The sequence below is a fragment of the Pteronotus mesoamericanus genome, unplaced genomic scaffold (assembly GCF_021234165.1).
Source record: "Pteronotus mesoamericanus isolate MK-2021 breed Mesoamerican mustached bat unplaced genomic scaffold, CSHL_Meso_final scaffold_85, whole genome shotgun sequence".
NCBI lineage: Eukaryota > Metazoa > Chordata > Mammalia > Chiroptera > Mormoopidae > Pteronotus > Pteronotus mesoamericanus.
Window position 1 is genome coordinate 71,974,566 of NW_026555329.1, and position 25,555 is coordinate 72,000,120.

Consider the following 25,555-nt stretch of genomic DNA (forward strand, 5'->3'; position numbering starts at 1 on the left):
CTGAATACAGGGAATTAATTATTTGGAGAGTACTCCATATATCGACAGTCCTGCCTTGCAGGGTATTGCATTGTATTCAAAAAAAAAAAAAAAAAAAGACACGGTCCATTCCTGAAATTGTTTTCAGTCTTTGCAAGAAGGAGCAGCATCCAGTGAGAAGCTGAGTGATGCAGGACCTGTGAATAAGTGCTCAAGGAATGCATGCATGGCACGTTGGTAGGAGGGTTTAAAGAAGATTTTCCAGATGACGTGAACTTGAACCTTTATCCGCAGGATGTATGCTAGTGGCAGAGGGTCCCCTGGAAACGAAGCTTTGAATGGATGAAGAATTGCAGCGCCTTGTCATCGCCATGCTGGCCCTGATGCGAATCCCAGCAATTCCAGAGATTTCAAAGAGCAGGGAAGACGGAGTAGAGTTCTACAGGTTCTTTTATGTAGCGTTTTAGCATGTATGGCTCCACATGAAATAGTATGAAGTAGTAACTGTTATATCCTTCAGGCTCGTTATGTATAATTTTAAGACAATGCATGATAGACTCTAACTTTCATGTAATTGTGTCCCCTATGGTCCCAGAGACCTGACACATAAATGTGTGTGCTGTGGATGAGGGCATGGCCACAGGCTTTCTCCGAACAGTGTGCTACTATTCCCCCATCCTTCAGGGTGTTTGCTTTCATTCACCATGAGGTTTTGGACAGAGCGTGGACTTTGGAGTCAGACAATCGGAGTTCAAGTCTAGCTTTTGCTAATTGCTGGCTGATGACTTGTGAAATCTACTTAACCTTCCTGAGAACTATTTCCTTATTTTTAAAGTAGGGTGATAGCATTTCCAGGGAAATAAGGTATGTGAAAGCAGTAAACATATACAGAAGGAACTTCTCCCCCACCAACACCAAGTTTCCTTGTTTGTTCTCTTTTTCTGTTTCTAACTAGTGTCATTTGTCTCTTCCTTTTTACTAAAGGTAGAATCTTTACTAATACCCAAGCTATGTATTTCTATTGACTTGCACATCTGCTCAGGACTTGAGTTCTCAAGTCACACATACACTCGCTCTCAAATCTCACCTACTAACCCAAATACTCATGCAGGCTACTTAACAGCTCTCGGACTCATTTTTTTTTTTTTTTGTCTGTAAAATGGAATTAATTAGTTATAGAATTATTGTGAGGATTAACTGAGACCATATATATAAAGCATCTTCCAGAGTTCCTAGATGGAAAAAATGTTAGATATTACAAAGCTTAGCTTTTTTCCCCTTCCATTTCTTCTCCGGAAGTTTCAGTCTCCAGAGAGGGGATGCCTTTAATACCTGTAACCTGAGAGTTCTTTTTGGAGGATTACCTTAAAACTTGACATTGAATCAAGACACTCCAAGGGACAAAAAGCAGACATGTCCTTGTTACTCCTTGTCATCTCAGCAACACAGCACTGCTCCTCGCAGAGCTCAGGGTTAGGTTTTGGTGTTCTCTCTTTTTAAGGCTGCTCAGCTTCCTGTGAAGTCACTGAAATGGAAACTCAGAATTTCTCCCCTGTAGGGTTTTGTTTTCCATTTCATCAGATCTGACTGAGATTTCAGACTGTCTCTGGGCATCCACAAAGGGTATTCAAACCTGCCCAGATGAGAAGGACAAACTGCCAAGATTTCAGGCCCCAGAGGCTACCTGTCCCCCGACCTCTCGTAGCTTCGCTAGGACTCACCGACATTACATTTTTCTACATTGAAGGGACAGCAAAATGTCAACAGGGATAGTAAGACAGTCTAGGTCATATTTTGAATCCATGCTCAATACCATTGCCCTCCTTGAGACGCCTCCTGAATACATATTCCACTAATTAGAAATCCACATACCTGCGTTCCTGGGACATTCTAAAGGGCAGAAAACAAATCCTTCCCTCTTTCTAGCTCTGACGTTCCCTCGCACTCTACCTGTACACTCAATTTGTGGTTGCCGGCTTAATGACACAAATATATGCATTAAATGCATGTATTTAAATGACAACCACTGAGCATTCTGTTTTTAAATTATTGTTATTAATTACTGTTATTATTTCATGCCATGCGGGAAGAAAATAGTCTATTGTTTTTTCTTTTCCTACTCGTGTTTTTCAGTTCACACACACACGTGCATACGGACCCCTCCTCCCAAGCTCACACTCGCTCCTTTCTTCACCTGATAAAAAGAATGAGTCACATGTGAGGGATAAAATCTTTCTTCAAAGCAGAACATTTTAGTGTTGAGCTTAAAATGTAGCCTATATTCTGTAACTAGCACTGTACTCAATTATAAACGGGATCATTTCCCCCTTCTAGGCAATTTTGCGGTGCTGTTTTTCTGTTAAGACTTTACTGCCTGTCCTTACATTCATAAATATCATTTATTATAAAGATTAGAACACTGTTGCTCCATCTGAAACATGAAGCTATCACTGGGAGAAATAAAAGGAAAAAAAATTCCTGGAAGATGTTCAGATAGAATAAAAACAGCTAACGTGAGAAGCACTGTAGAAAGAAATACAACGCTGAGCACTGAATAGAGAAAACTAAATGAACTTTTACATGCTTTGGGGATTGTTTCCAGTTGGCATTATCTTCTTTGTGTTGATTTTCTGACATTAGCTTGTCAATTGAATGTCCTTCCCAACAGCAGTAGCCTTCCACTAACTGCCACTCTGGCTTCTCAGGTCTGAATCTCCTTGTCCACGTTGCCCCAAAGGAAACCTTGCTATTCCTCTTCTGCTGCCTGGATGTGTGGCCTGTTCATCTTGCAGAGCAGGCTGGGACTGGGAGAACCCTCAGCGTTAGAGCCCCTGGCTTCACTCTTCCCAGACTCAGAGAAAGCTTTGCGGTGAGCTGTCTGTGCGGTGCCTCCATCATGATTGTCCGACAATGCACTATGTGTCCACAGGTGTCGCATTCAGAGCATCCAAGCTGATGGGCAGTTAGGGAAACAACCTGAGAGCTGGAGGCCTCCCTTGCTTGGGCCAATCTTATTATCCTGCTCTGGGCGGGATGGATTCTGTAACACATGCACAGCGAAACAAGCAAAGCTCCGAGTTTTCCATCCTCTCCTCCAAACTCGAAGGTTAATACCACTTATCAAACTAGCTTCAGGGCAGGCGTTATACCTGCCAGCGACTTGGCTAAGAAGGGATGAGGTGCTTGTTTTGTGAGAAGACAACCCCTCAAACCAATTATGTGTTGGATTTGTTTGGCTTTAAAATAGTTCTTAACCAAATACATTTATACAGATTTCCTTGTCTCTCTCTCTCTCTCTCTCTCTCACCTGAAAGAGATATAGATAATTTTATATATAATATTGGGCTGGCCAGAAAGTATGTTTACTTTTTTCTGTAAAATAAAAGACACACATTTCATTTTCACCAATAGCTTTACTGATTTGGATATTTTGAGTATGTCAGCTCTCTCCCACATGGTGTAAGATGGGTTATCCTCAATTAATGTCTCGATTTGATTGCTATCAACTATAACGGGTCTACCCAACTGTGGAGCATCATCCAGGGAGAAATTTCCAGCACAAAACATTGCAAACCACTTTGGACACATTTGAACAATAACAGCATCTTCTCTGTACACTGCACAAATCTATTTCTGTGTTTCAGTTGCGTTTTTATCTTTCTTGAAATAATAAAGCATAATATGCTGAAAACATTGCATATTTTCTTCCATCGTAAATATTTAAAAGGCTACACAAAAATTCAAGAATTTTGATAAGTTTCTTTTAAATGCACACTGGTGTGACAGCTGTCACAATGCAATGTAACAAAATTGTTTCAAATGAAATTAAAGACAACTAAGCACTACTAGAGCCATCTTATGGAAAAAAAACAAAACGAACATTTTGGCCCACCCAATTTATATTTTTACATATGGGAAAATATTTTATATATAGAAAAATATATATATAAAATATATATACACTTCCTATTCATTTATATATTCAGTTTCATATTTCACCATCTTTTTTCATGGCAGCACACTAACTACAAAATTTACATGCCAACTGTGGCAATATTTCTCTTGTCATTAATAGTCTTTAATATTGGTGCCAAATTCTTAGATAGGTAATAAAAGACATTTTATATGTGGATTTATCATTTTTCCATAACAAAATTATTTTTGCTAGACATTGACTAATGCCTGAGTGATCTTTTTGCTTCCTGTTCTTGTCCAAACACTGTTCAATAGCCAATTCTCAGTTGCACTATGACCACAGACTTTAAAATTCAAGCATGCGAGCCCCAATTAAAATATATGCCATCAGTGGAAATAAAATACTATTTAATGCTGAAGTTATGGCAGAAAAAGGTATCATAGTCTTAAGTTTAGGTTCTATTCATAAATATTACGTTTTTAAATTTGTTTTACTTAACCTAGGCCATATGTGACTAGAGTGAATAAAACACTATATTTAATATTAATAACTATTTAGTTGTTATAAATATATTACTACAAGTTACACGATTAAAAGGTGGGACTTCATCATTAAAATTGTGTGAGATAAGATTTAACGGTTGTTCTATCTCTTTCCAGGGCCAGAGCCGTGTTTGGTAGGAAGTCGGTAGGCCTCTCCTGATACCCTCCTTCCCAAGCTGCCTCTCCGTTCCTCACACATACACGGTCCCTCTCCACCTCTCTGTCCCCTCTTCTTTCCTTTTAACCTTTATCACTGAGATTGTGTCTACTTATTTGGTTCTTCATTTACCAAGAACAAAAAAGCTCAGTGAAAGTAGGTACCACTTACGTGTTTACCCCTGTGTTGCAAGGCTTAGAAGAATAGTGTGCGGACATGTCGTAAGTGTTTAACAAGTGAAAAAAAGAGATAGTGACCCACCTATGAGAATTCCCCAAATCCAGAAAAATGACACCAGTGCAGACAAGGATGCGGAGTGACAGGAACTCTCCTTCATTATAGGGGAGGCCTGTCGAGGGATAGGGGTATGCAGGAAATCTCTGTACCGTCCCCTTTATTTTGCTGTGAACCTAAAATGGCTGTTTAAAAAAAAAGTCTTTAAAAATAAATAAAAATACTTAAAAAAAAACCCCACTAAACTCGTCATCTGATTTTAGTGCCAGCAAGGAAAAAGTACATTGAGGAGTGAAGCTGTTTTGTCATAAGAATGCAAACTTGCTTATTTTCAGCATTGTTCATGTGCTGGAAAAAAAAAAAAACAATTACCAATAAATTTATAGACCTAAAATAAAAATAATTTAAAAATTAAGAAAAAAGAAAAATAGATGGGTATTTCCAAGTGACGATACCTATGTTTATTTTAAAAATATAAAATATATAATTTCCTGTGGTTGTTTTTCAGGAGTAACATATAAACAAATATATGAGTACACCATCAGTCCTCACTTCTCAAAGTAGCATGGGTTCATAAAAATGATCATGTAGTCCTGGCTGGTGTGGCTCAGTGGATTGAGCACTGGCCTGCAGACTGAAAGGCTGTCAGCTCGATTCCCAGTCAAGGCATATGCCTGAGTTATGGACCAGGTCCCCAGTTTGGGGCTGAGAGAGGCAACCTATCGCTACTACTCTCATACATCTTGTTTTCTCTCTCTCTCTTTCTCCCCCCTTTACCCTCTCTCTAAAAATAAACAAAATCTTCTTAAAAAATGATCATGTAAACTGAAACATGGAAAACAACCTTAATAATCAATGGGAAAAATTATGATTTTTTTCCTTGAACTTTTAAAATTTTGCCAAACCATCAAAATCTCTCACTATCAGTTATAAATGTATAGGAAACATTAAAATCACAACAAAACTGGTATTTATTAAGTAAACTGTAATTTAAAACATTAAAAATGTTGGGATTTAAAGTGTTTTGTGTTTTGGTAAAACACTCATCGGAGTACTTTGCAGAGCTTGCTTTCCTTTTTCCCATCGCACACATTGCAGCAGAGAGTGACGATCTTTCCTCTGCCTTGGCAACTGGCCATATACCTTTCTGGGCTTGGATCAGCTTCCGATATTTTATGCTTCATGCTCTCAGCGTTGGAAAGTATACTCAAGAATTCCATTAAAGTGAGGGTTTTGCCAGCATCAGTTCCTCTGTGACAGCCTTGTGTTCCCTGCCGTCCTCATTTATAGCTATGAGTTTGCCTTCTCTAAGTGCCCTTGGCTGCATACGTAGATTCTCTCGGATGGCAGAAGTGTTGATGTTCTCACCTTCAATTATTTCTTCTAACTCCATTTGTTTCATTTGAGTTTCACTCCAGTTTTAAACCAGTTCCCATGTCTTACCTTCGCTTTTATCTTTGTTGGCCAATTTTTTTGTTTATTTAATTATCCACTTTTGAAAAATGCCATGTGGGCTTATACTGAGACAAGAAGGCAACAAAAGTATATGCTTTACTGTCTGTGCATAAAATGAACAACAGATGCAGAGTGACCAATTCCAGACAGAGTATGAAAGAACTGATGTGACTGGTCACCGATTATAAAACAACATCATTTATTTATCTAATGATTTGTGATCTGAGTAGCTAGCAGTGAAATTTGTATTTTATGCAATTACTTATGGTTAATATACTAAAATATGTTGCCAGAGGGAGGATGGTTGGGGGACTGGGTGAAAAAGGAACAAATTGGTAGTCACAGAGTAGTCACAGTCATGTAGAGTACAGCATAGAGTATATAATCAATAATATTGTAATAACTATGTACAGTGCCAGGTAGGTACTTGAAATTTTGGGAGGAACATTTTGTAGAGTATATGATTATCTAATCACTATGCTGTACACCTGAAACTAATCAAAAATAATGTTGACTGTAAACTGTAATTGAAGAAATTGTTAAAATGAAATACATACACACTAAAATACGCACCATGGGTTGCTCGGGGAACTGGTGTTCGTTAACTCAACTGTGGTAACCAAAATTCATGCATTTTGGAACTAGGCAAAGCAAAAAATGCCAATAATTGAAAATATAATTTCTTTCCCAAGCTTTCATATGGCCTTTAAATATCTTTTACGTTGAGAAGCTATTTTAAAAATATAAAAAATTGGGTTTTTACCCTTGGAAATCTTGTATTAAAAACAAAGAGATTATACTTTTTATAATGTCTTTTCCCAAAAAATAGACAGATTTTTATTCATAGCATAAGTCTAGGAAATAAAATGTTCTAATTGTATAGTTATATACTTGCATTTATTGCCAGGATCAGAAATGCTTAAACCAGTGGTTTTCAAACATTATCATTTATTCAAATCACCTGGAGGATCTCTCTTCTGATTTAGTAGGTCTGGGGGGTTGGTACCTGAGAACTGGCCTTTCTAAGGAGTAACCAGGTAAAGCTGATGCTACCGAGTCAGGAACCACAGGCTTAAACACAATCAGAAAGGTATTTGTGGGAGAGAAGAAGGAATCAGGAGACCAGTAGCTGGCAAATGCATAGACACTAAATCAAAGTGCCTCAATGGATCTTAGAGATCTTTGAGTGTGGTCCCCTTGTTTTACAATTGACGAGATGGAAGCCTGCAAAATTCAAGTGATTTAAGCAAAATATAAAAATGGCCAGTCTTAGAGTCTGGTCTAGAACCTAGAATCATTTTTCAATAATTTCTGGAAGAAGCTAGCATCCTAATAGACACTAGATCCATGATGAATACGTTTTACACACACACACACACACACACACACATACAGGTTCTCAAACATTATTATGTTTCAAAAGAGTCTTGTGGCCTGATTAAAAATTAACATTCCTAACTCCTCTCCTGAAGCCTCCAGTTTCACAGGTGGAGGCTGAGGACCTTTTGGACAACAGCCCCATGTGATTGAAACACAGGTGGACTGTTGTTCTTGAAGAAAGTGCTCAAGAATTGTACAAGCCAAAGTTTTCAGCCACAGAATCTATACACAGGAAGGACAGAATACCAAATTTTCTCCACAGACTATGAAAACTCCCAGAAATATCCTAGGAGATAGATAAGGCCATTATCATTCTTTCTTCTTGGAGAAATCTTGGACAAGTCTCCATTCTCAGCTACTCCTTAACTTCCCATCTGTATAAAGAGTCACAATATTAAACCGATTTCATATGACCACTCTGAAGATAAAATAAGACATTCAAAAGCAATGTGCAAGTATTAAAATTATTACACAGATGTTAGTTGTTAGCTTATCAGAGAAAAGCCCAAATAGAGTATGATTTTTTTTTTCCTATCAAGTGGTTCATCTGCACATGAGAGTCTTCCTTGTATTATCACAGGCTCAGCCTGGCAGAGGCTTGCAGCTTGGTCAAAGGAACAAGAAGAGGCAAAACCTTCTCGAAATCATAAGATTTCACTAGCCAGGCCACAAATTCCCTAAACCAGGACATGCGGACTAAGCGTAATCTGGAACAATAGTAAATACAATGTAGTCTGGGCTAAAAGACTTTCTTAGAAATTATGTTGTCTAATCTCTGTCCCCAGAACCGACCTGATTCACGATGAATTAGAGATTGCAAACTAAACAAGTTTGACTTCCTGAGCTTTCTTTCCTCAGAGCAAAGCTGCAAAAATAATCTTTAAGGAAGGAGAATAAAAGTGACCCATTTCCCTCAGCTCTGCCCTCTCTGTGATGAGGGATTCCTAGAGCTGGATAAAAATAAATAAATAAAAATACCCAAAAGGGAGGAGAGTGTGTCCCAGCAGGGAGGGAGAAGCAGAGGACCGACTGCTAGGGTCAGCAAAAAAGAAGCCAACCACCTCACAAAATGTCCACCCAGAAAAGGGACCTTTTCAACGAAGTACCGAAGAAACACTCTCATTTTGAGTGGCCAGCACTTGTTTTTCTCCGCATATTTTACTTAATATTAGCTGAGCCCTACCAATCTGGCTTTCACCAGGAACTACACTTTCTACTGGTTGCAGAAGTAACGAATCTAGACACCTGCAGGACGGGCAGACCATTGATTTGAGCAAAGAAAAATGAGCCCTTTCAAGGAATAAGCAGGCATCTCAGTGTGGGCGATCCGTGGGCATCTCAAATGCAGTCACTCGGGTTACAGACGGTTCTCGCAGGCGGCCCCCTGATCTCATTTGGAAAATGTGGCCTCAACCATTCCACTTGCTTGTGAAATGCTCAGACCTGAGTGTAGAGTTCTCTTGAAAGCTGACGCCTCTAAAGACACTTTAAAGAAGCTAAGTAATAAAAAATATTCCCAGAAAATAAAACTGTTAACATGCTCTTACCTCATTCTAGCTAACGTATGTTGCAAGAACTCCTGGGGAGGAAGGCGCAGTAACGAGTCGGGGATCAAGAGTTTCCATGAGAAGCCTGGTCACCACAGACCAAACGCTGTGCGCCTGAGGCGCATTCTCATCAAATGCCCCTCCCATCCCCCAGGCATCGAGTTTGCCCACAAAGCCAGACCCGCCCAAGGATGTAGGTCCAGCCCACGCTCAGTTCTGGGGGTAATCCTGTCTCGCCACAATTCCTTCAGACTCAAGAGCACTCACCTCTTCCCCCAAATCAGCTCTTTCTCGAAGTTTCTTCTATCAATGGCACTAGTATGCTCCCCAACTCAACAGCTTCAGCATCTCATTTTTCACTCATCCTCCATGTACCCAGCTTCCATCCTAATGTCTAGACTGAAATTGCTTTTATTTTCCTTCAGAGTCTCCAGAAACGATTCCTCCTAAGTACCTACTTTTACCAAGGCATTTGAAATTAACCTACTTTCCTCCCTTCCTCCCTCCCTCCCTCCCTCCCTCCTTCCCTTCCTTCTAATACAAAGTATCAGGCTAAGAACTCCATAGTCAAGTAGGAAAGATAAAATCATTTAAAGTAACCATTTTATGACAAGAAGAAAGTCAGGATTCACAGCACTGACGTTGATGCAGAACTCCCACTGTCTCCCTTTTCTCCTTCTGCCTTTAAACACAAGTCAGGAAACACTTCCTCCTGGAAGCCTGCCCTGAATCCACTCTGAGCTGAATTAGGTATCACTCCTAAGGGCTTTCAAAAGTGCAAATCTAGATCACTGCCTGGACTTTGTACTGATTGGCTGTTTATATGCCCCCTAACTGCACTGTGAGAGTTGAAGACAGATTGTGTCCTCATCTCTATATTCCTAGTACTTAACATAGAGCCCAGTGTATTGTGTTCATGGCATATTTTTGAATGGATGAATGAATGAATGAATGAATAAAAAAAAAGCTTATGAAAGCAAAAACATACAAAGTTTTGGAACAGAAAAAGGATTAAGTATTCACTTTAACTAGGAGAATAAAGACAATTTTTATGGAGGAGATGATATTTAAGCAAAGCACTGAAGCATGAACAGGGTTTCTAGACTTTGAAAAGATCAAGGGTTTGGTTGAAGAGGGATTACTTGTTAAAATCTTTTCTAGAAACATTTTTTTCCTGTGACCTACCAAGTCTTTCTTTCCTTTCCTGCTGTGGAGAACCGTCAATGATTCCACAGTATCTAAAATGATACAATTCAAGTAGAGCAGCTTACACTTCAAAGGTCTTGCTGTTTTTACCCCAGGCTTGTTTCTACTTCCGACTTTCACTCTCTGGCCAACCACTCTGCATAAATCAGGCCCGTCTGCTCTCTGACCCCAGTGTGTTGATGTTCATCATCTCTTTGGTGTTCCTCTTTCTCCATCTCCCACCTGGGGTGCTTTCCCCTACCTTCCAGCCACACAAAACACCGCTCTGTCTTTGAAAATCCTAGCCCTCTGCGCAGCATCCCTTGCCACTGTGGTCATCATGTCTTTTTCTAGAACTTGATTGGACCACCTGTTTACTAATTAATCACCTGCTACATAGTATGGCTTTCTAACCCCAAATCTGCTCTTTCCCCTGATAAAGATCTACATCAGGTACCCACTGGCTAAGATAATGGGGCTGTCTTTTTGCCTCGGACAAGTAATCTATTGATTAAAAATTCTCAAAAAAGTAAGCGCCCCTCAAAGGAAAATATCAGGGGTCTTTGCTTTAGGCAAACATCCTGTTACTCAGCTACCAGCGGATGGGGGTACTTACAATAGATAGAAGATTTAATTTAATGAGAAGGAACAAAATTCTATCATCAGCTTATCTATGTTATGAAATCACTAACTGCCTGTTATGAAATAAAAACTTCCTACCTCCCTCTTTGTTATACTTGATAGAATTATTGTTCCTGCTATTTGTACCTCTTCCAAGCACCCAAAGTAATGAGGTTCTTTTCACTGTGTGAGTAGCCCTTTAAGATAGGAGTATCCTTTCTGCTGTGCTGACTCTGGATCTTCTCTTCATGGTACTCCCTCATGCTCTCCAGCTTTCCAGCCTTTGCCCCTTGTCAAACCACATCAATGTCAGTCTTAAACCTTAATCGTAAAAGATATCTCGAGGGACAGAGGCTCCACACTCCATGTCAAGGAGTGACTTCATCACGCACAACAGGCCGTGGGGCCTGGAGAATCCATCACCTCCCCTTTCCCAGCCTCTCCCATCGATGCCCCACAGCTGGTTGTCCAAGGTCCGCAGTGAATGCTTTCCAATGGGAAACTGTGGCAGGACTTTTTTCCCATCCTCTGCTCCTATTGTATGTTCAGCTGCACTGGAGCTAGCTGCTAATCAAAGCCAGAGACTCTCATATACAAACAAAAACAGCATTGTGGCCTCCCCCGCGGTTAGAACACAGCAGTCCAACAAACCATTTAGTCAGGTGATAGCAGGCTGAACGAACGGACAGAGCATCTCCCAGACACCCACCTGCTTACAGCCCCTGCTGTCCCGGCCCCTTCTTCAGCACTGGCCCGTTCGATGACCAGGCCAGGCAAACCGATGCTTGAGAGAACAATGCGAATGAAACAACATACAATAGTAGGCAATAAACAAGGTCTAACAATGGGATTCTTCGTGCAAGAGCGGGTGTATTCCTGGACACTGGCTAGGAGGAAGAAGGGAATTTTGAACCAAAATATCTTCAGATACTCATTGGACCCTTGTCCCCGAACAGTCAGAAGGAGGCAGAAGAGTGTGATGTTTAAGAGCTTTGCAGTTAGACATAGCAGAACTACAATATCAGTTCTCTTTCTCACTAGCTTGTGATTCTAGACATGTCAACATGTCCACGCTTGGACACGATTTCCTCGTTTTTAAACTAAAAATGAAAATAGTCCTTATCCCATGGGGTTGTAGGGGAGCTTTTAACCCATCGTTTTTAGAAAGCACTAAATAAATGTTAGATATTATTATTAAAGTTCATGAACGGTGCTCAGAAAAAAGGAGAGGAAATAATGAAACTAGGAAGCCAAGTCTTCAGCTTCTAGAAGTAGCGATGCTAAGAGATGGAGGTCCCTCCCTGGCCCTGGAAGTTCCTAGGAACTTCAGAAGCTTAGAGATGCTGGGGGGTCCTGAAATTTGACTTACTGCCATGTGTCCCCAGGGTACGTCAAGGGAAGCTAGGGAGCCAGAGGCCACCAGGAAGCCTGGATACAAGATGTCATCGCACAATAAATTGCAGCAGGCAGGACTCTGGGTGCCTGAACATTGTTAAGAGAAATATCCCTGAGTCTAAAGGTACAGCAGCAAAGAAAACCTGGAGATGCCAAAGGAAGTGCTTGCTCATGTCACAGAGTTTGGCTTGGGCAGTCAGTTAATATAAAATCTCCCCAGGGATGGGTGGAAGGAGGGTGGGAAGATGAGGGAAAGAATAGAAACTAGGTAAAAAGTTATCCTAATTCTATGCAACACCAAACATGAACTGAGTACCTACTGTGTGCCAGTCGCTATTTGGGAAGTGGTGAAGTGAAAGAACTAGGAACAATTATCTAGCAGTCTAGTAGGAACATTGAGATCTATGACAAGATACATGGCCGCCGAAACTCAGAATTAATATAGTAACTTCCTTCACATACAAAGGACAAATGATCCAAGATGATTAAACAACTGAAGTATCTTCATTGGGAGATCTCCAATGGAAATGTGTCTGTTAGATGCCGTCTTGAGGAATAGAGATGCCGTACCTGCAGATTTGCTTCAATATTTCCATGTTTTATCCTTTCTAGCATATACCTTAATGCCCCTCAACTATACATGGTGCTCCTCATTGGGTAGTTCCTCATCCTCATTTCAGTAAAAGTCAAATCTATCTGGTGAGCTACAGTCCCATAGTTTCTCCATTTCCTCCCCCTGGCAGAATTTTGTTACTCCTTAAAGCCTTACTAATTGGTTTATACTTCACTGTCGTATTTCTCACCAATTCCAGTTAGGACGCCCTCGGCCTTTCTGCAGGTCTAAGGCACACTCCAGTCTCACTACAACATTATGAGTCATAATAGATACAATACGAGAACATTCTCGAGGAACAAAGTGTGATTTTGCCTAAATTCCACTAAAATGGAGATACACAATCCCATGTCTCATCAGGTGAGCAATGAAATCCATTCTCTTTTAAGGAAAATCACTTCTAATACTTAGGCTAATCTTACTCACCAAGAAACATTTAGTCGCCTTAAGAAGAGCAGTCACACCTTCCCCTGTCCTGTACTTGCTTGCTATGTTTTGCAGAAACTTCAGTGGATGGTAAACCTGGCTACACCTTGGTATGGACTTGGACATCGGATAAGGAAGGGGTCAACATGAGATGGGAAGAAGACAAGGGCAAAATATTAGTTCTTCAAAATAAAGCTGAACCGTTTAATTGAAAGGTCAAACACTAAACTTTTTCTGATTTAAACAAGATGCTTCATGTGACACTTTGCAGCTGGTAAACAGATTTCACAGTACAAGACTACAAATGCCAGGAAGCTCACTGGCTTTTGTGCAGCCAAGAGGGACTCTTGTCATGCTCCAGTCCTTGAAAGGGAGTCTCTGAGTCTCCTCCTTGACCCTCTTTCATAACCACCCACTCCAGAAGTGGGGGAGACATGAAAGGAAACAATAGGTAAGAAGTTCCTATTTTGAGGCAGGAGCTCTTCAAGGGAACAAGTGATACTGTTTTGTCTTCAAAGGTTTCCTCTGAGAAGAACATGAAGGAGCCAGAGCTGGACTGAGGATAAGACAAGTCCACCCCAGAGAAATCTCCTCACAACCCCTCCAAGAATCCCAAGGACCCAAAGTTCATCCCCAGTGAAGGAACTGCAATCCTCTCTAAGACAATTTCCTGTGAGGTGTGAAGTCCCTCTCCTTAAGCATGGGGCTTCTATCAGATTTTTAGGGGTTCTCCCTAAGGTCTCAGTTCAAGTATACTTTTATTTCTTTCATCTTCTTGGTTCTGCAGCCGACCTCTCTCATTTTAACCTCCTGCAAGAGAACATCGCTGGGTGAGATGCTAGAAACCCACACTTAGCTTGCTTTTAGGAAATGTGGATCTAGTTAAAGGGAAATTGGGAGAAATCCACCTCTGCCCAGTTATTCCTGCTGAATTGCTTTGGATCTATTTCTCTGAGACAAATTCCTTGATGACAAACTTGAAGTGCATCTTCAGATCCCCAGATATCGCATATCAGAGGGCACACTTGGTGATCCCTAACCATGAGACTAAGACACCTAATAAAGAAGAGGAAGGGTCTAATCAATGAACAGGTACAAATGAGCCGTGAACATGGGCAACAAAGTGGGGACTGACTGTGGGAGTGGGGCCGGGGTGTGGGGGGTGTGGGGGACAAGGTGGGGGGAAATCTATTACCACTGTAATAGAACAATTTTTTTACAAAAGACTCAAAACCACTGAGTCTCAAGTTGGTGGGAGTTCCAACGTGGCCTAGATGCTCACAGCACTTAAGCTCTCCCCTCTCTACAAACAGGACAGGGTCGTCAAACCCAGATTTGATGGGGTTTACTCTAAACTAAAGCCAATCTGCATTAGTCATTCCAGATAACAGAGCAAATAAATAACATCCCAAAGAGTTCCAAGCCCTGGAGGGACATGAATCAAAGAGGTCTGCTGCTCCCACAGCAGGTCCACCTGCCCTGCGATAGGCCCACGCCTCCTAGCCCAGAGCTGCTCAGAGGGTCCCCAGCCTTGTGGGGCCTGCTAAGTGGGGGAGGGGACGGGGGTGTGTGATTAGGTTGGAACTGGGAGGGTTCAGGCAGCTGTGGCCTCCCTGGAGAGACTTTTATCCCCTGATATGTATCTGGGAGGGTCCTCAAGGCGAAGAATGGAAGACAGTGTTTACTCAGCCTGACTTCCAGTTGGCACATGCGAAGTTCCAGGGATTATCTGTTCCCATCTAAACAGCACATCCTTTGCTGAGACAAAGGGGTGTGTTTTTTTTTTTGTTTGTTTGTTTGTTTGATTCATGGGATTAAATCTGTGGTCATTTTTTTTATTTCCAACTTTTTTTATGAGTCCGTAATATTAATTTACTAAGCTTTTTTCAAAAATGATTTAAATTTACCCATGTCAAACAAAATAAATTGCCTTTCCATCTTCAGTGGCCCATTTGGTAGACAAGTGCGCCTTTTAACCCGTGTAGAGCTATTGAAAATACAGCATGCATGAACTATCATGTTGACTGAAAAGTAGGACATAATTATTGAGACAACTATTTTTGAAAGTTACATCAGAAAAACTGTAAAAGTGTATCAGAATGTTAATAGCGGTGTCTATTTTGAGCAGGATGATGAGTTTGTTCCTTTATAATTTTTAAAAAATTGAATGTATTATACCACGAACATATACGTTTTAGAATGGGATAAAATGTGTTTATATGTGTGCTTTCCCAACCACAAACATAATCATTAAACCCCTTTTCATTATGTCTTTTACATGACTAAAATTAACCTTTCACAAGTCTGACATGCATTGAGCTATATTTGACATTTCTGCATATTGCCACAGACATTGAATTTAATAGTTAAATGTATATTACAACCAAGAACAGAATATGAGGGGAAGGGCTTTATTTTACTGTTTCAAAATTTAAGTACCTACAAAAATTTTTTTAATAAGCTGCCTGTTTTCTTTGCTGTAGCAGCTCCAGCCTTTTTCATTTGAACGCTTTGGACTGTATCTAAAGAAATATAGTGCACACAGCAGGCAACTTTTTTTTTTTTAAAGAAAATTTTTTTTGGAGAACTAAATGGATCTTTGCAGAAGACTCTCCAAAGCTGCAGGGGTTTTTTGTTTGTTTGTTTGTTTGTTTGTTGTTTTTTGGGGGGTTTTTTAAGCCAAAGATCCAATTTCTTAGCTTAACAGGGACATCCCACCTGGCCAGCTGGCAGACGCCCACTGGAGCCCCTGCGACGTTCTTGTGCTCGGAATCCAAGACCACTCCGTGTGAAAGCCTCAGAGATGATTCTCTGCCATTGGGAGTGACAGTCCCATAGCTAGGTCTATGAAAGGCCTTATTATGAGCCAATTAAGAAGGCCATTATGAAAACATTGCTTTAGAGTTTTGTTTGGTCTCCAGTTGTTCTAGCCCGAGCAGAGACTGTCTGTTACCTAAGCTTGCCACCAAGACATCTTCCTTATTGATTAAATCTAGACTCTGAGGCAAGAAGCCCTGGCCCCTTTTCAAGCAGTCCAATGTCCCCCAGGAAGTCACAGAGACAGAGGCTATCTGCTCCACTTCCCTTACAGTTTGGAAGGGGACAATCGAAGGGAGTAACAGATGTTCAAAACCCAAAAAGAGGATACTCTTGCGCAAAAAATAACATTGCATTGTACCCCTTTCATATTAAGAATGAAGTTTCTGAAACACTACTCACTAGCTTTTAGGGCAAATTAAGAAGGCAGTTACATCCTCCCCAGGCAAGGACTCTGGTGGAAGCACCGATAAGGAAGTCCACACCTCACAAGGGACCAATTAGCAGACATTTGGGGTCCCGTCCAAATGTCCACTGAGACCTTTGGTCCACACAAAAAGGCTCTTGGTATTTGGTCCTTGGTACCAAGGCAAGAAGGTTTATTAATGGCAATACAGCCACAACACAATTATTGACTGGACCAGTAAAACATGATAGTATTTATTATGCAGTAATCCTGTAAACCAAAAGGACAGGTGAGCATCATGGGCTATTTGAACCAAGGGACATTTTCTAAGATTGAACACTGTGGACAGGACCCAATGTCCTGCAAGGAAGGGGCCTTTTAATCGTAAGGGACTTCAAATGAGTCAACAGTAATTCCGATGGTGACTGCAATTCTCTTTTATACAGAATCAACCATTGTGAATATTATTCAGACACGAAGATACAGGCATCTTTTGCATATGGCAGGAAGTGTTATTGTCCATGACCCTCATTGTTTTTATTAACCAATGGATTTTTAATTAGAGAGTTCTGATCTCTCTCCCATTCTCTCAAGTCTGCTGGACTTGGCTGCTCCAAGCGAGGTCCCCAAGCCAGCGGCACTATCACCCAGGAGCGTGTTAAAAATGCAGGCTCTTAGAAGTCCACAGGAGACCTACTGAATCAGAATCTGCATGTTAGCAAGATCTCCAGGTGATTTCCAGGCACATCAAAGTGTGAGAATCGCAGCTCATAGTATAAATAAAGTGCTCCTAATCAACTGTGAAGGCCTACATGTAGTGAAAATAACCAACTAAATAATTTGGTATGTTTCCCTTACAACTCTTAGGAAGAACTGTAACATAATATTTAGCCGAAGATCCTTTTTAGGATTGTCTACCCTCTTGTATTTTTCTCTATGACCCAGATTTCCTTTTCTTCACTCCTGTCGCAATTCTTTGCTCCTACTCAGACTTACCTTCCAGCATCTCCGGCAGTCTCTGGGTGTCCTGAGAAAATGACCATGACAAGCAGCAGAATTGGGGAAAGAGAAAGAGAGAACTGGCCCCACTGACTTTATTAATAACAGCCACGTTTAGCAGAACAGGTTACAGTTTACAAACACGGCATTGTCACAATCCACCTTATCACCAACTTGTGAGGTGGGCAGAGCAGGTAGTACCATCAGCATCATCGTCATCTCAGTGGACAACGTGAGGCTCCAGAAGATTCGGTACATCCTCCACCTCCCACACCAAACAACAGTCAGAACTATAATGAAATAAATGCAGGTTCCTGCACCCAAACCTTGACCCTTAGACTGTCAGAGAACCAACCGGTCATGAGAAACAAAGGCGCAGGGGGAGGGAGAGCAAGGTGGACTGGTGTCCGGTGCCGGGTCACCAGGATCAGCATCTTCATCGTCTTCATCAAACCCTCCCCAGCAATCAGACTCTGGGGCCAATATGTCACATTCATTTTCTAAATTAATACTCATGTCAACCCCAGAAGGTAAATACTAGCCACCTCACTTGAGAGATAAGAAACTTGAAGACCACAATATCTGCATATGGTTACACAGCTAGGGAGAAGTGTAGCTGCGGCTTATGCTTTGATTTCTTTGACTTCTTTGACCTTGAAGCTCAGATATTGGAGTGTTGGGGCTAAAGCTTCTCATGCATCACCTGCATCCTGATATCACACGTCCAGGTCCCTTGATTCCACCTCTCAAATCAGAATCTCTGGGGATGGGCCCTAGGCATCCGTCTGGAGGCTAAGACATGACCCTGGTTATTCTGATAAATGCCGAAGACAGGGGACCACTACCCTAGGTCGCCTGGGCTCTTCCTGAACGTACATTGGGGTTTAGCATCTCCATATAAAGCAACTGGAACAAAAAAATTAATTAGCCAGAGAAAGAGATGGTATTATATTACAGAGGAAAAAAAAATCCAAACTAAAAATTTTCAGACCTTTGTTTAAATGGCATTTACCCCGTATTTTGCTGTGTATAATGCACACCCACTTTTTTGGCCCAAACTTTCAGGAAAAGTCTTTCATTTTAATTTTTTAGTTCAATTTTTTGTGTTTATATTTACATACTTGCTTTTTCTATTCCGAAGGAATTTTAGCATTTATTTGTTAACATATTATGGTATGAAAAATTTTACGTAACAATTACAAAACACAAGGACAGTTACAAGGTATTTCAGGTACTACCTATGTATAATGTGCATCCTTATTTTTCCCTCAAAAATTTGGCAAAAAAAAATGTGCACATTATGCACAACAAAATATGGAAATGGGCTCGCCTTAACCTCTCTAAGCTTATGTGTCCCTATCAACTGAAAAAGTCTTGCTCATCCTTCCTAAGTAGAATTGATGCAAAAATATGATGAGAAAATAAGTGTGAAACATCCTGAAAAGCAAATGTTTTATAGCCACATTGAAGCTATGATGAAAATGCTGCAAGGGATCAGTCTTGTAAGCTTTGAATGGCAGGATTTGTTAAAGAGGTAGGTCGGATTTCTCGCTCCATATTAGAGGTAACCGGAGGCCACACAAGGTTTGGAGCCTTGACGTGAAGGAGGCGGGATGTGATTCGGGTGACGCTCCACAGAAGTGGCAGCCACGCATGAGTTTTGGAATGAAGGAGGGGGAGAAAGGAGAGTTGGAGAGGCTTCTTCCAGGGGCGTGAGGACTCAAAGGGGGGTCCTCTGGTGTATAAGGAAATGGGCACCCTGTGAGGTTCAAGGGGATGAGGACCTGAGGACAGACAGGCAAGGTCTTTGAAGCCGGAGGGGCAGAAAGAATGGTATTCAGTCATTTACTTATTTTTTTCACTCAAGTGCCAGCCATCGAGGGGGCATTTCAAAGATCTTAGGCTGGATATTCTAAGGTTCTCAGATGAATGGGAGAGAGTCCCTGCCTTCAAAGGGTGCATGCTGTGGGGGGGGCGGAGCCAGTGGACAGGTGTCTGGTGTGGGCGGGGCGGAGCCAGTGGACAGGTGCCTGGTGTGGGCGGGGCGGAGCCAGTGGTAATGGTGAGTAAAAGGTGTGCTCTTCCAATGTCAGCTCTGCTAGGAAACCTGGGGTTGAAGTCACCGGGAGGGTTGGGGAGACGGTGGAAAGAAAAGAGGTGGGGAGAATGAGAGCTCCCCCTACACGGGCATTTGCTGGGAAATCCTCCCCCAGGCACCTTGCACCTCCAGCTCGTTCCAGTTTCCTCCACGTTCCGCCGCTGAAGTTGGAGGATTTGCGCTCTTGGCCTCCGTGTCTATAGTGTCACTGAGGAACAGTCGTCTTATGTCTAGCATAAATTTCCTGAAAAGAACATCTAGGGGGAGGTGTCGCGGCTTTAAAATTATGTTTATTTTAAACAACCAGACTGAATCCTTAAAATATCACTTTTAATCATTGTTTTTCTGCTCTATTATGTGGCAAATGTGAAACAAAAACATGAAGGAACAGAGACTTCAATTGCTCTTCCAGAATAAATGACATGAAAGCAACAAAAAGGCAATGATGCTTTTGAAATAAATATTATCACCTTCTTCGTTTAGCCATTTGGGAGTTACTTTCCTTTTTCTCATTAAAAAAATATTTTATTTTTATCTTTGTCACTGGAACTGCTTAGGACAAAAATCTTGTGTGTACATATTTTACTCTAAGTTGTCTTAATTCGTATTTTAATCTTATTATTCATACATACATCGATAGACATAAGCAACATGAGTTGCTTAAAGGCATATTGATTTATCTTCCAATCCCATCACACAACCTGTCATGGAGATTGGGCAGTCACTACTGGTAGGTGTCTGTTGGGGACAAAAATAAAATAATAAGAGGTCCTTTACTTTGGTCTTCTTCCCCAAATAGGGTTGTGCTCAAATTATCCTTTTGGCATTCACTCAAAAAACAATTAAAAATGTGAGACCAAAACTCAATAGAAAACAGAGAGATCTGAGAGTTTTCTCAATGAAAATTGGAGTAGAAACTCAAAGAACCATGATCAACAATGAAGTACTTGGAAAGAGAGCAGGGAAGGACAGAAGGAAGGGGAGAGGAGGCGGGAGAGAGAGGGAGAAAACAAAAATATTTGAAAATAAATGCCCACATTTGGAAATTGAGGTGGGGAGGTGAGCAGAGAAAAATGAGGAGTGATCAAAGACGCTGGAAAAAATGAAGACGATAATAATAAGTCAAAGAGGTTAAAAAGGGACTATTAGTAGCCCCTGGGCTGTGTGATAAGGGAAAGGAAGAAATGCAAAAAAAACACTGGTTTGATAAAATGAATGTGACTTTTAAAGCATTTCTTTCAGGAATGGGTGGGGGTCTGATGGATTTTCTTTGTTTGAGATGTCTTTTAAATAAATGTCCAATAAAGGATTTCACAAGTTAGCACCACTTGCCAAACAAAGCATTTGGATTGTAAAACTGTGAACCCTAGAGAAAAGAAACTAGGATTTAACTAGTCCTTAAATATACTACGTTGTCCAGCACAGTAGGAGACATCCTGCACCTATATAATGAATATTGTTTATTATTAAATTGACTTGCCGTTATAGCAAGAAACATTGTATGTTTGAGGTGGGATCTGGGAGGTGAGCAATCCTGGCTCCATACCTTCCCTGGAGTTGAGAAGCAGGGAAGAGAATCAAGTCAACATTTAATGGAGTGATGAAAGTGTAAGATGATATTAGCCAGGGTCTAAGTCAGAAAAAAAAAAATCCAATGGAGTCAAGCTCAACCTTGACTTCAATCTAGCAAGCAAGGTTCAACCTTTCACGTATTCCAAGATATGAGCAACCCTCCTGATACATGTGTATATCAACGGAGACGTGCCATCACAGATGGGGGAAAGGAATTAGGCGAGTCATCGTGGGGCTAGTTGGATGGGAAATGGTGGCAACTGGATCAAGAAAAAGAGAAACAAGAGCCGGAAGAGGGGGAACAGGTAAGCCTAAGAGCTGGAAGAAGTGGGAACAGAAAGTTGGAAGATGCAGCATGCTTTTTGTGTTTTAAAATGGTGTTTTAGTTTTCACCAAGGGCTAAAATGAGGAGGAACAAAAAGTTGTTATATCTGACAATCTAGAAAGATTGCATGACACCTGGAAAACTATGCCACATAGAAGCTTGGCACGAAATGCATGGAAAAAAGGGCCCCATGGATGGAAACTAGAATTGGCCAAAAACATCAGGAATGGAGCACAGCTTTCCAAAGGGAGGCCATGGCCCAAATTGCAGTCAAGCCAATTGACTCTGCATGGAAAAGAGCAGGCTCGGCTCATAAAGAGAAGGTCCAAAGCTGAATATTATTTTACCCCAGGGCAATGGCATGGCCTTGCGCCAAGAGGAGGCAAAAGCTCTTCTGATCATTCCCTAAAACAGCAGCAAGAGGAGACTCGGTGTCCGAGCAACAGAACAAGGGCGGGTGGGCGGCCCTGACTCAGCTGATGCTCCAGAGTGAGCCACGCCTCATGGTGGGCTGAGGGCACGCAGGTGTGAATGGGCTTGCTCACTGGTCACCCTGGGTGGTCTCAGCGTGGCCATGACCTTCAGGGGAGAAGCCAGGAACAACTCTCATTATCATGGTACATAAATGTTGGGAAAACTGGAATTTATATTCAGAATTCTGACTTCTGGCCCTCAATCTATGGTTGGCTAACTACATACACCATTTTGAATTAGCCAATAAAACTCAGTCTCCTGAGGAAAAAAAAATTTAATTTTTTTAATCCTCTCCCGAGGATATTTTTAATTGATTTTAAAGAGAGAAGGAAAGAAGGGAGGGAGGGGGAGAGAGAAAAAGAGAAACATCGATGTGAGAGAGAAACATTGATTGCTTGCCTCCTATACACACCCTGACCAGGGATCGAACCAGCCACCTAGGTATGTGTCCTGACGGGGAATCAAACCCACAACATTTTAGTGTAGGAGGATGACACTCCAACCAACTGAGCAACCCAGCCAGGACAGAAAATTTTGAATAGTAACAAAAACACCATATGGCAAATAGGAATATGATAGGAATGCATGTGACAATGTCATTTAAAAGAGAGCAAGAGTAACTTCAAAGGGGATAAAAACACTGAAACATAAAACATTTAATTTCTAAGGTTGATTTTATTGATAACAGCAATTCAACTATTTGAGGTCCTTATTTCTTTCAGGTTATCGCTAATAATCAGGTTTTGTGACAACGCAAACTGGAATTTTAAAAAATGCCCATTAAAAAAAAAGCTAGAACTGCAACATCTTACTATATATAAAGACCAAATAAGGTGCATGGAAACTTTCAATAAATTAGTAAATGTATTACTCCAAAGATCATGAAAGCGGTCTAGGAAACCTTAGAACTATGTATTATTATAGAATACATGTTATATATACTCTTAAATATGTATCATTCTTATTCGAACACCTCATTTAAAGGATAGGTAATGAAAAGTCTTTCCTTAAGAGTTTCCTTTCTCTCACAGCTCTAGCTCTGAAGGTGTAATGGAATGGCATCCACAAGGGGACGGCTGGGCTACAGCGCCCAGTGAGGCCCACAGGGCTTCCGCTGGGCAGTGCTCACAGAGGACTTCCACTGGAGGAGGAGAAAAATGTCCCAAAGGAGGCCTGGGAGCAGCAGGAGAGCGAAGACCACCTTCTAAAACCTTAAAGTACCACGAGAGGACTCAAAGCACAAAGAATTTTAAAGCACAGAATAAGGGCATTAGTTTATTTGTAAGCAAAATTGCTTTAAAAACCTCACCCTCTGCTTTAAATGAGAAAGCACAAACTATCGCCACACTGAAATGACTCATGTCCCGAAGAGGGTAAAAGAGAGAACGTCCACTCTAGTTTCCCTTGAATGTAACTGGAGCAAAAAAGTTTTGTGTTTTTTTCTTTTTAATGACTTGGGTCTTTAAAATGCATAATTTACTTAAAAAGAAGCATAAAGGAGATGGGACATCCAAGCTTGATTTTCGGGGCTGGGAGGCACTCCTACTACCAGGTACTATTTCCATGTATCAGTTCCTCCCCTGACGACCAAGGGGCCGTGGGCCCCGCTGCTTCATCGAGTCCACATTTCTCTGGGATCACGAAATTGCTTCATGATGTTCAAAAGCTCTTCCTCATAGTTCCTGAATCTCCTCCCGGGCCCTTTCCTCCAACACACACACACACACACACACACACACACACACGCACGCACACACACACACACACACACGCACGCACACACACGCGCGCGCGCGCACACACACACACACACGCACGCAGCCGCCTTTCTCAAGCTGCTAAAGCAAAATGCCTATTAAGATAAAAGATGGTCCAAGACCCAAGACGGGAACTTTTGGTGTCCCTCGCATTGTTCCTTCTCCTCTCTCGTCACCACCCCTCCCCCCAAACCAGCCACTCCTATTTTTTCAGGGCATCCCCAAATTTGCAAAGCAGTGTTAACAGAGATAGGGGTGAGTTAACAATGGAGTGCAGATAAACTGGGTGTGTGTTCCTGACTGTGTCCGTGTGTTCTATTAGGGACAAAGGGGTGTGTGTGTGTGTCTTAAGTTTTGTGTTAGGTGTGTTAAGTGAAGAGGGAATTAAATACCGTCCTCCCTTTCAAATTACTTTGTTAACTTCTTAGAAGCATCAGCTCAGAAACGAAGAATCTGACAAATTTCTAATAAGTATACCCTAGCTTTCTGTGGGTGAAATAAAAAGTTAAAGTGCCAGAGTACAGGGACAGTTATTCAAAATTAGCAATCAAATGAGAGAAGGGGTTAAAGGTGTGTCTTTCAAACTTCGGGCTTAACCCTTTCTAGAACCATCCCGGGCTGGCAGGCAGCACAGGGCGTGCTGGACGCTCTGTGAGAGATGCTGAGCGCCAGTCGGCCCTGGGAGGAACCAGCCCTCACATGCACTCTAGAAATGCCAGCTAAGAGTCCTCAGCGGGCAAGTCCCGGGGCGCCCAGAGAAAGGATGAGAAAGGGTGAGAAAGGAGGCTTGCTGACTCAGGTGCCTTACTTTCCCGTCCCTACCCTGCCACACCTACTCGGGCATGTTTTACAAAGGGCAAAGCGGCTGCAATGTCCTCCGGCTGGGAGCAGGAACGCTGTCCAAATGCGCGTACGGTAGCACCAGGCTGCTTGCCTTCCACTCACCTCTGGGCACCCTGTCTCTCCAGACCTGAGTCGGCCCCCATGCCCCCAAATATGCCTCAGTTTGCCTCTGGAGCCGATCAGTTTTGAAAGCTACCCCACCAGGGAAGCCACCAAGGCCGCCCCTGTCCCACTCCGTCCATCATCATCTGCTGGTGCCCCCAAAAGTGGCGGGAGGCGCAGGAAACTCGTCGGGAAGCACCTGGGAGCACGGCGCACCCTTTCTCACTTACTTGGAGTTGCAAACGTGCCGTCTGCGCTCAGGCTGCCTTTGTTGAAAGGGGCGAGGTTTGCTGCTGCTCGGGATCCAGGCACCCGAGTCGCTGCGGCTGGCGGCGCGGGCTGCTGCTCGCTCCCTCCCTCCCGGCGGGTGACTGACTCACTGGGCTCTTTCTTCCCCTGGCTTCACTTCGGGGTTTCCTCTGCGCGGCGGCTCCCTTGGCGGGATTTTCGGACTGGAAGGCGGGGAACCTGATCCTGCCTTGGACTCAATTCCGCCGCGGCGGGGAGGGAACGGAAGGGAAGTGGAGGATGGGGTGCTGCGCGCGCGGGCAGGGGGAGGACGCAGACCCGCCGGGGAGGGAGGGCGCCTGGCCCTCGCGAGCTGATTGGGAAGCTCATTAAAAGCAGAATTCTCCAGGGGCAGGCCCTCCCCGCAGGAGCTAGCACACCGACTTGAACCTAGAGGCCAGAGGTGGAGCTCGGCTTTGTTTTT

The 25,555-nt window shown here is 42.2% G+C and overlaps 1 protein-coding gene across 2 annotated transcripts in view; it reads right to left on the reverse strand.

The window, feature by feature from the left end:
• The window catches only part of PTN (pleiotrophin), a 97,952-nt gene extending 72,604 nt beyond the window's left edge, over nucleotides 1–25,348 (reverse strand). The window contains exon 1 of one of the 2 annotated variants that reach the window (XM_054563998.1): nucleotides 25,074–25,348. The gene's annotated coding sequence lies outside the window, so the exon portion shown is untranslated. The remainder of the gene's footprint in view (nucleotides 1–25,073) is intronic. The other variant, XM_054563997.1, reaches the window with a different exon arrangement.
• Between the last annotated feature and the right edge of the window lie 207 nt (nucleotides 25,349–25,555).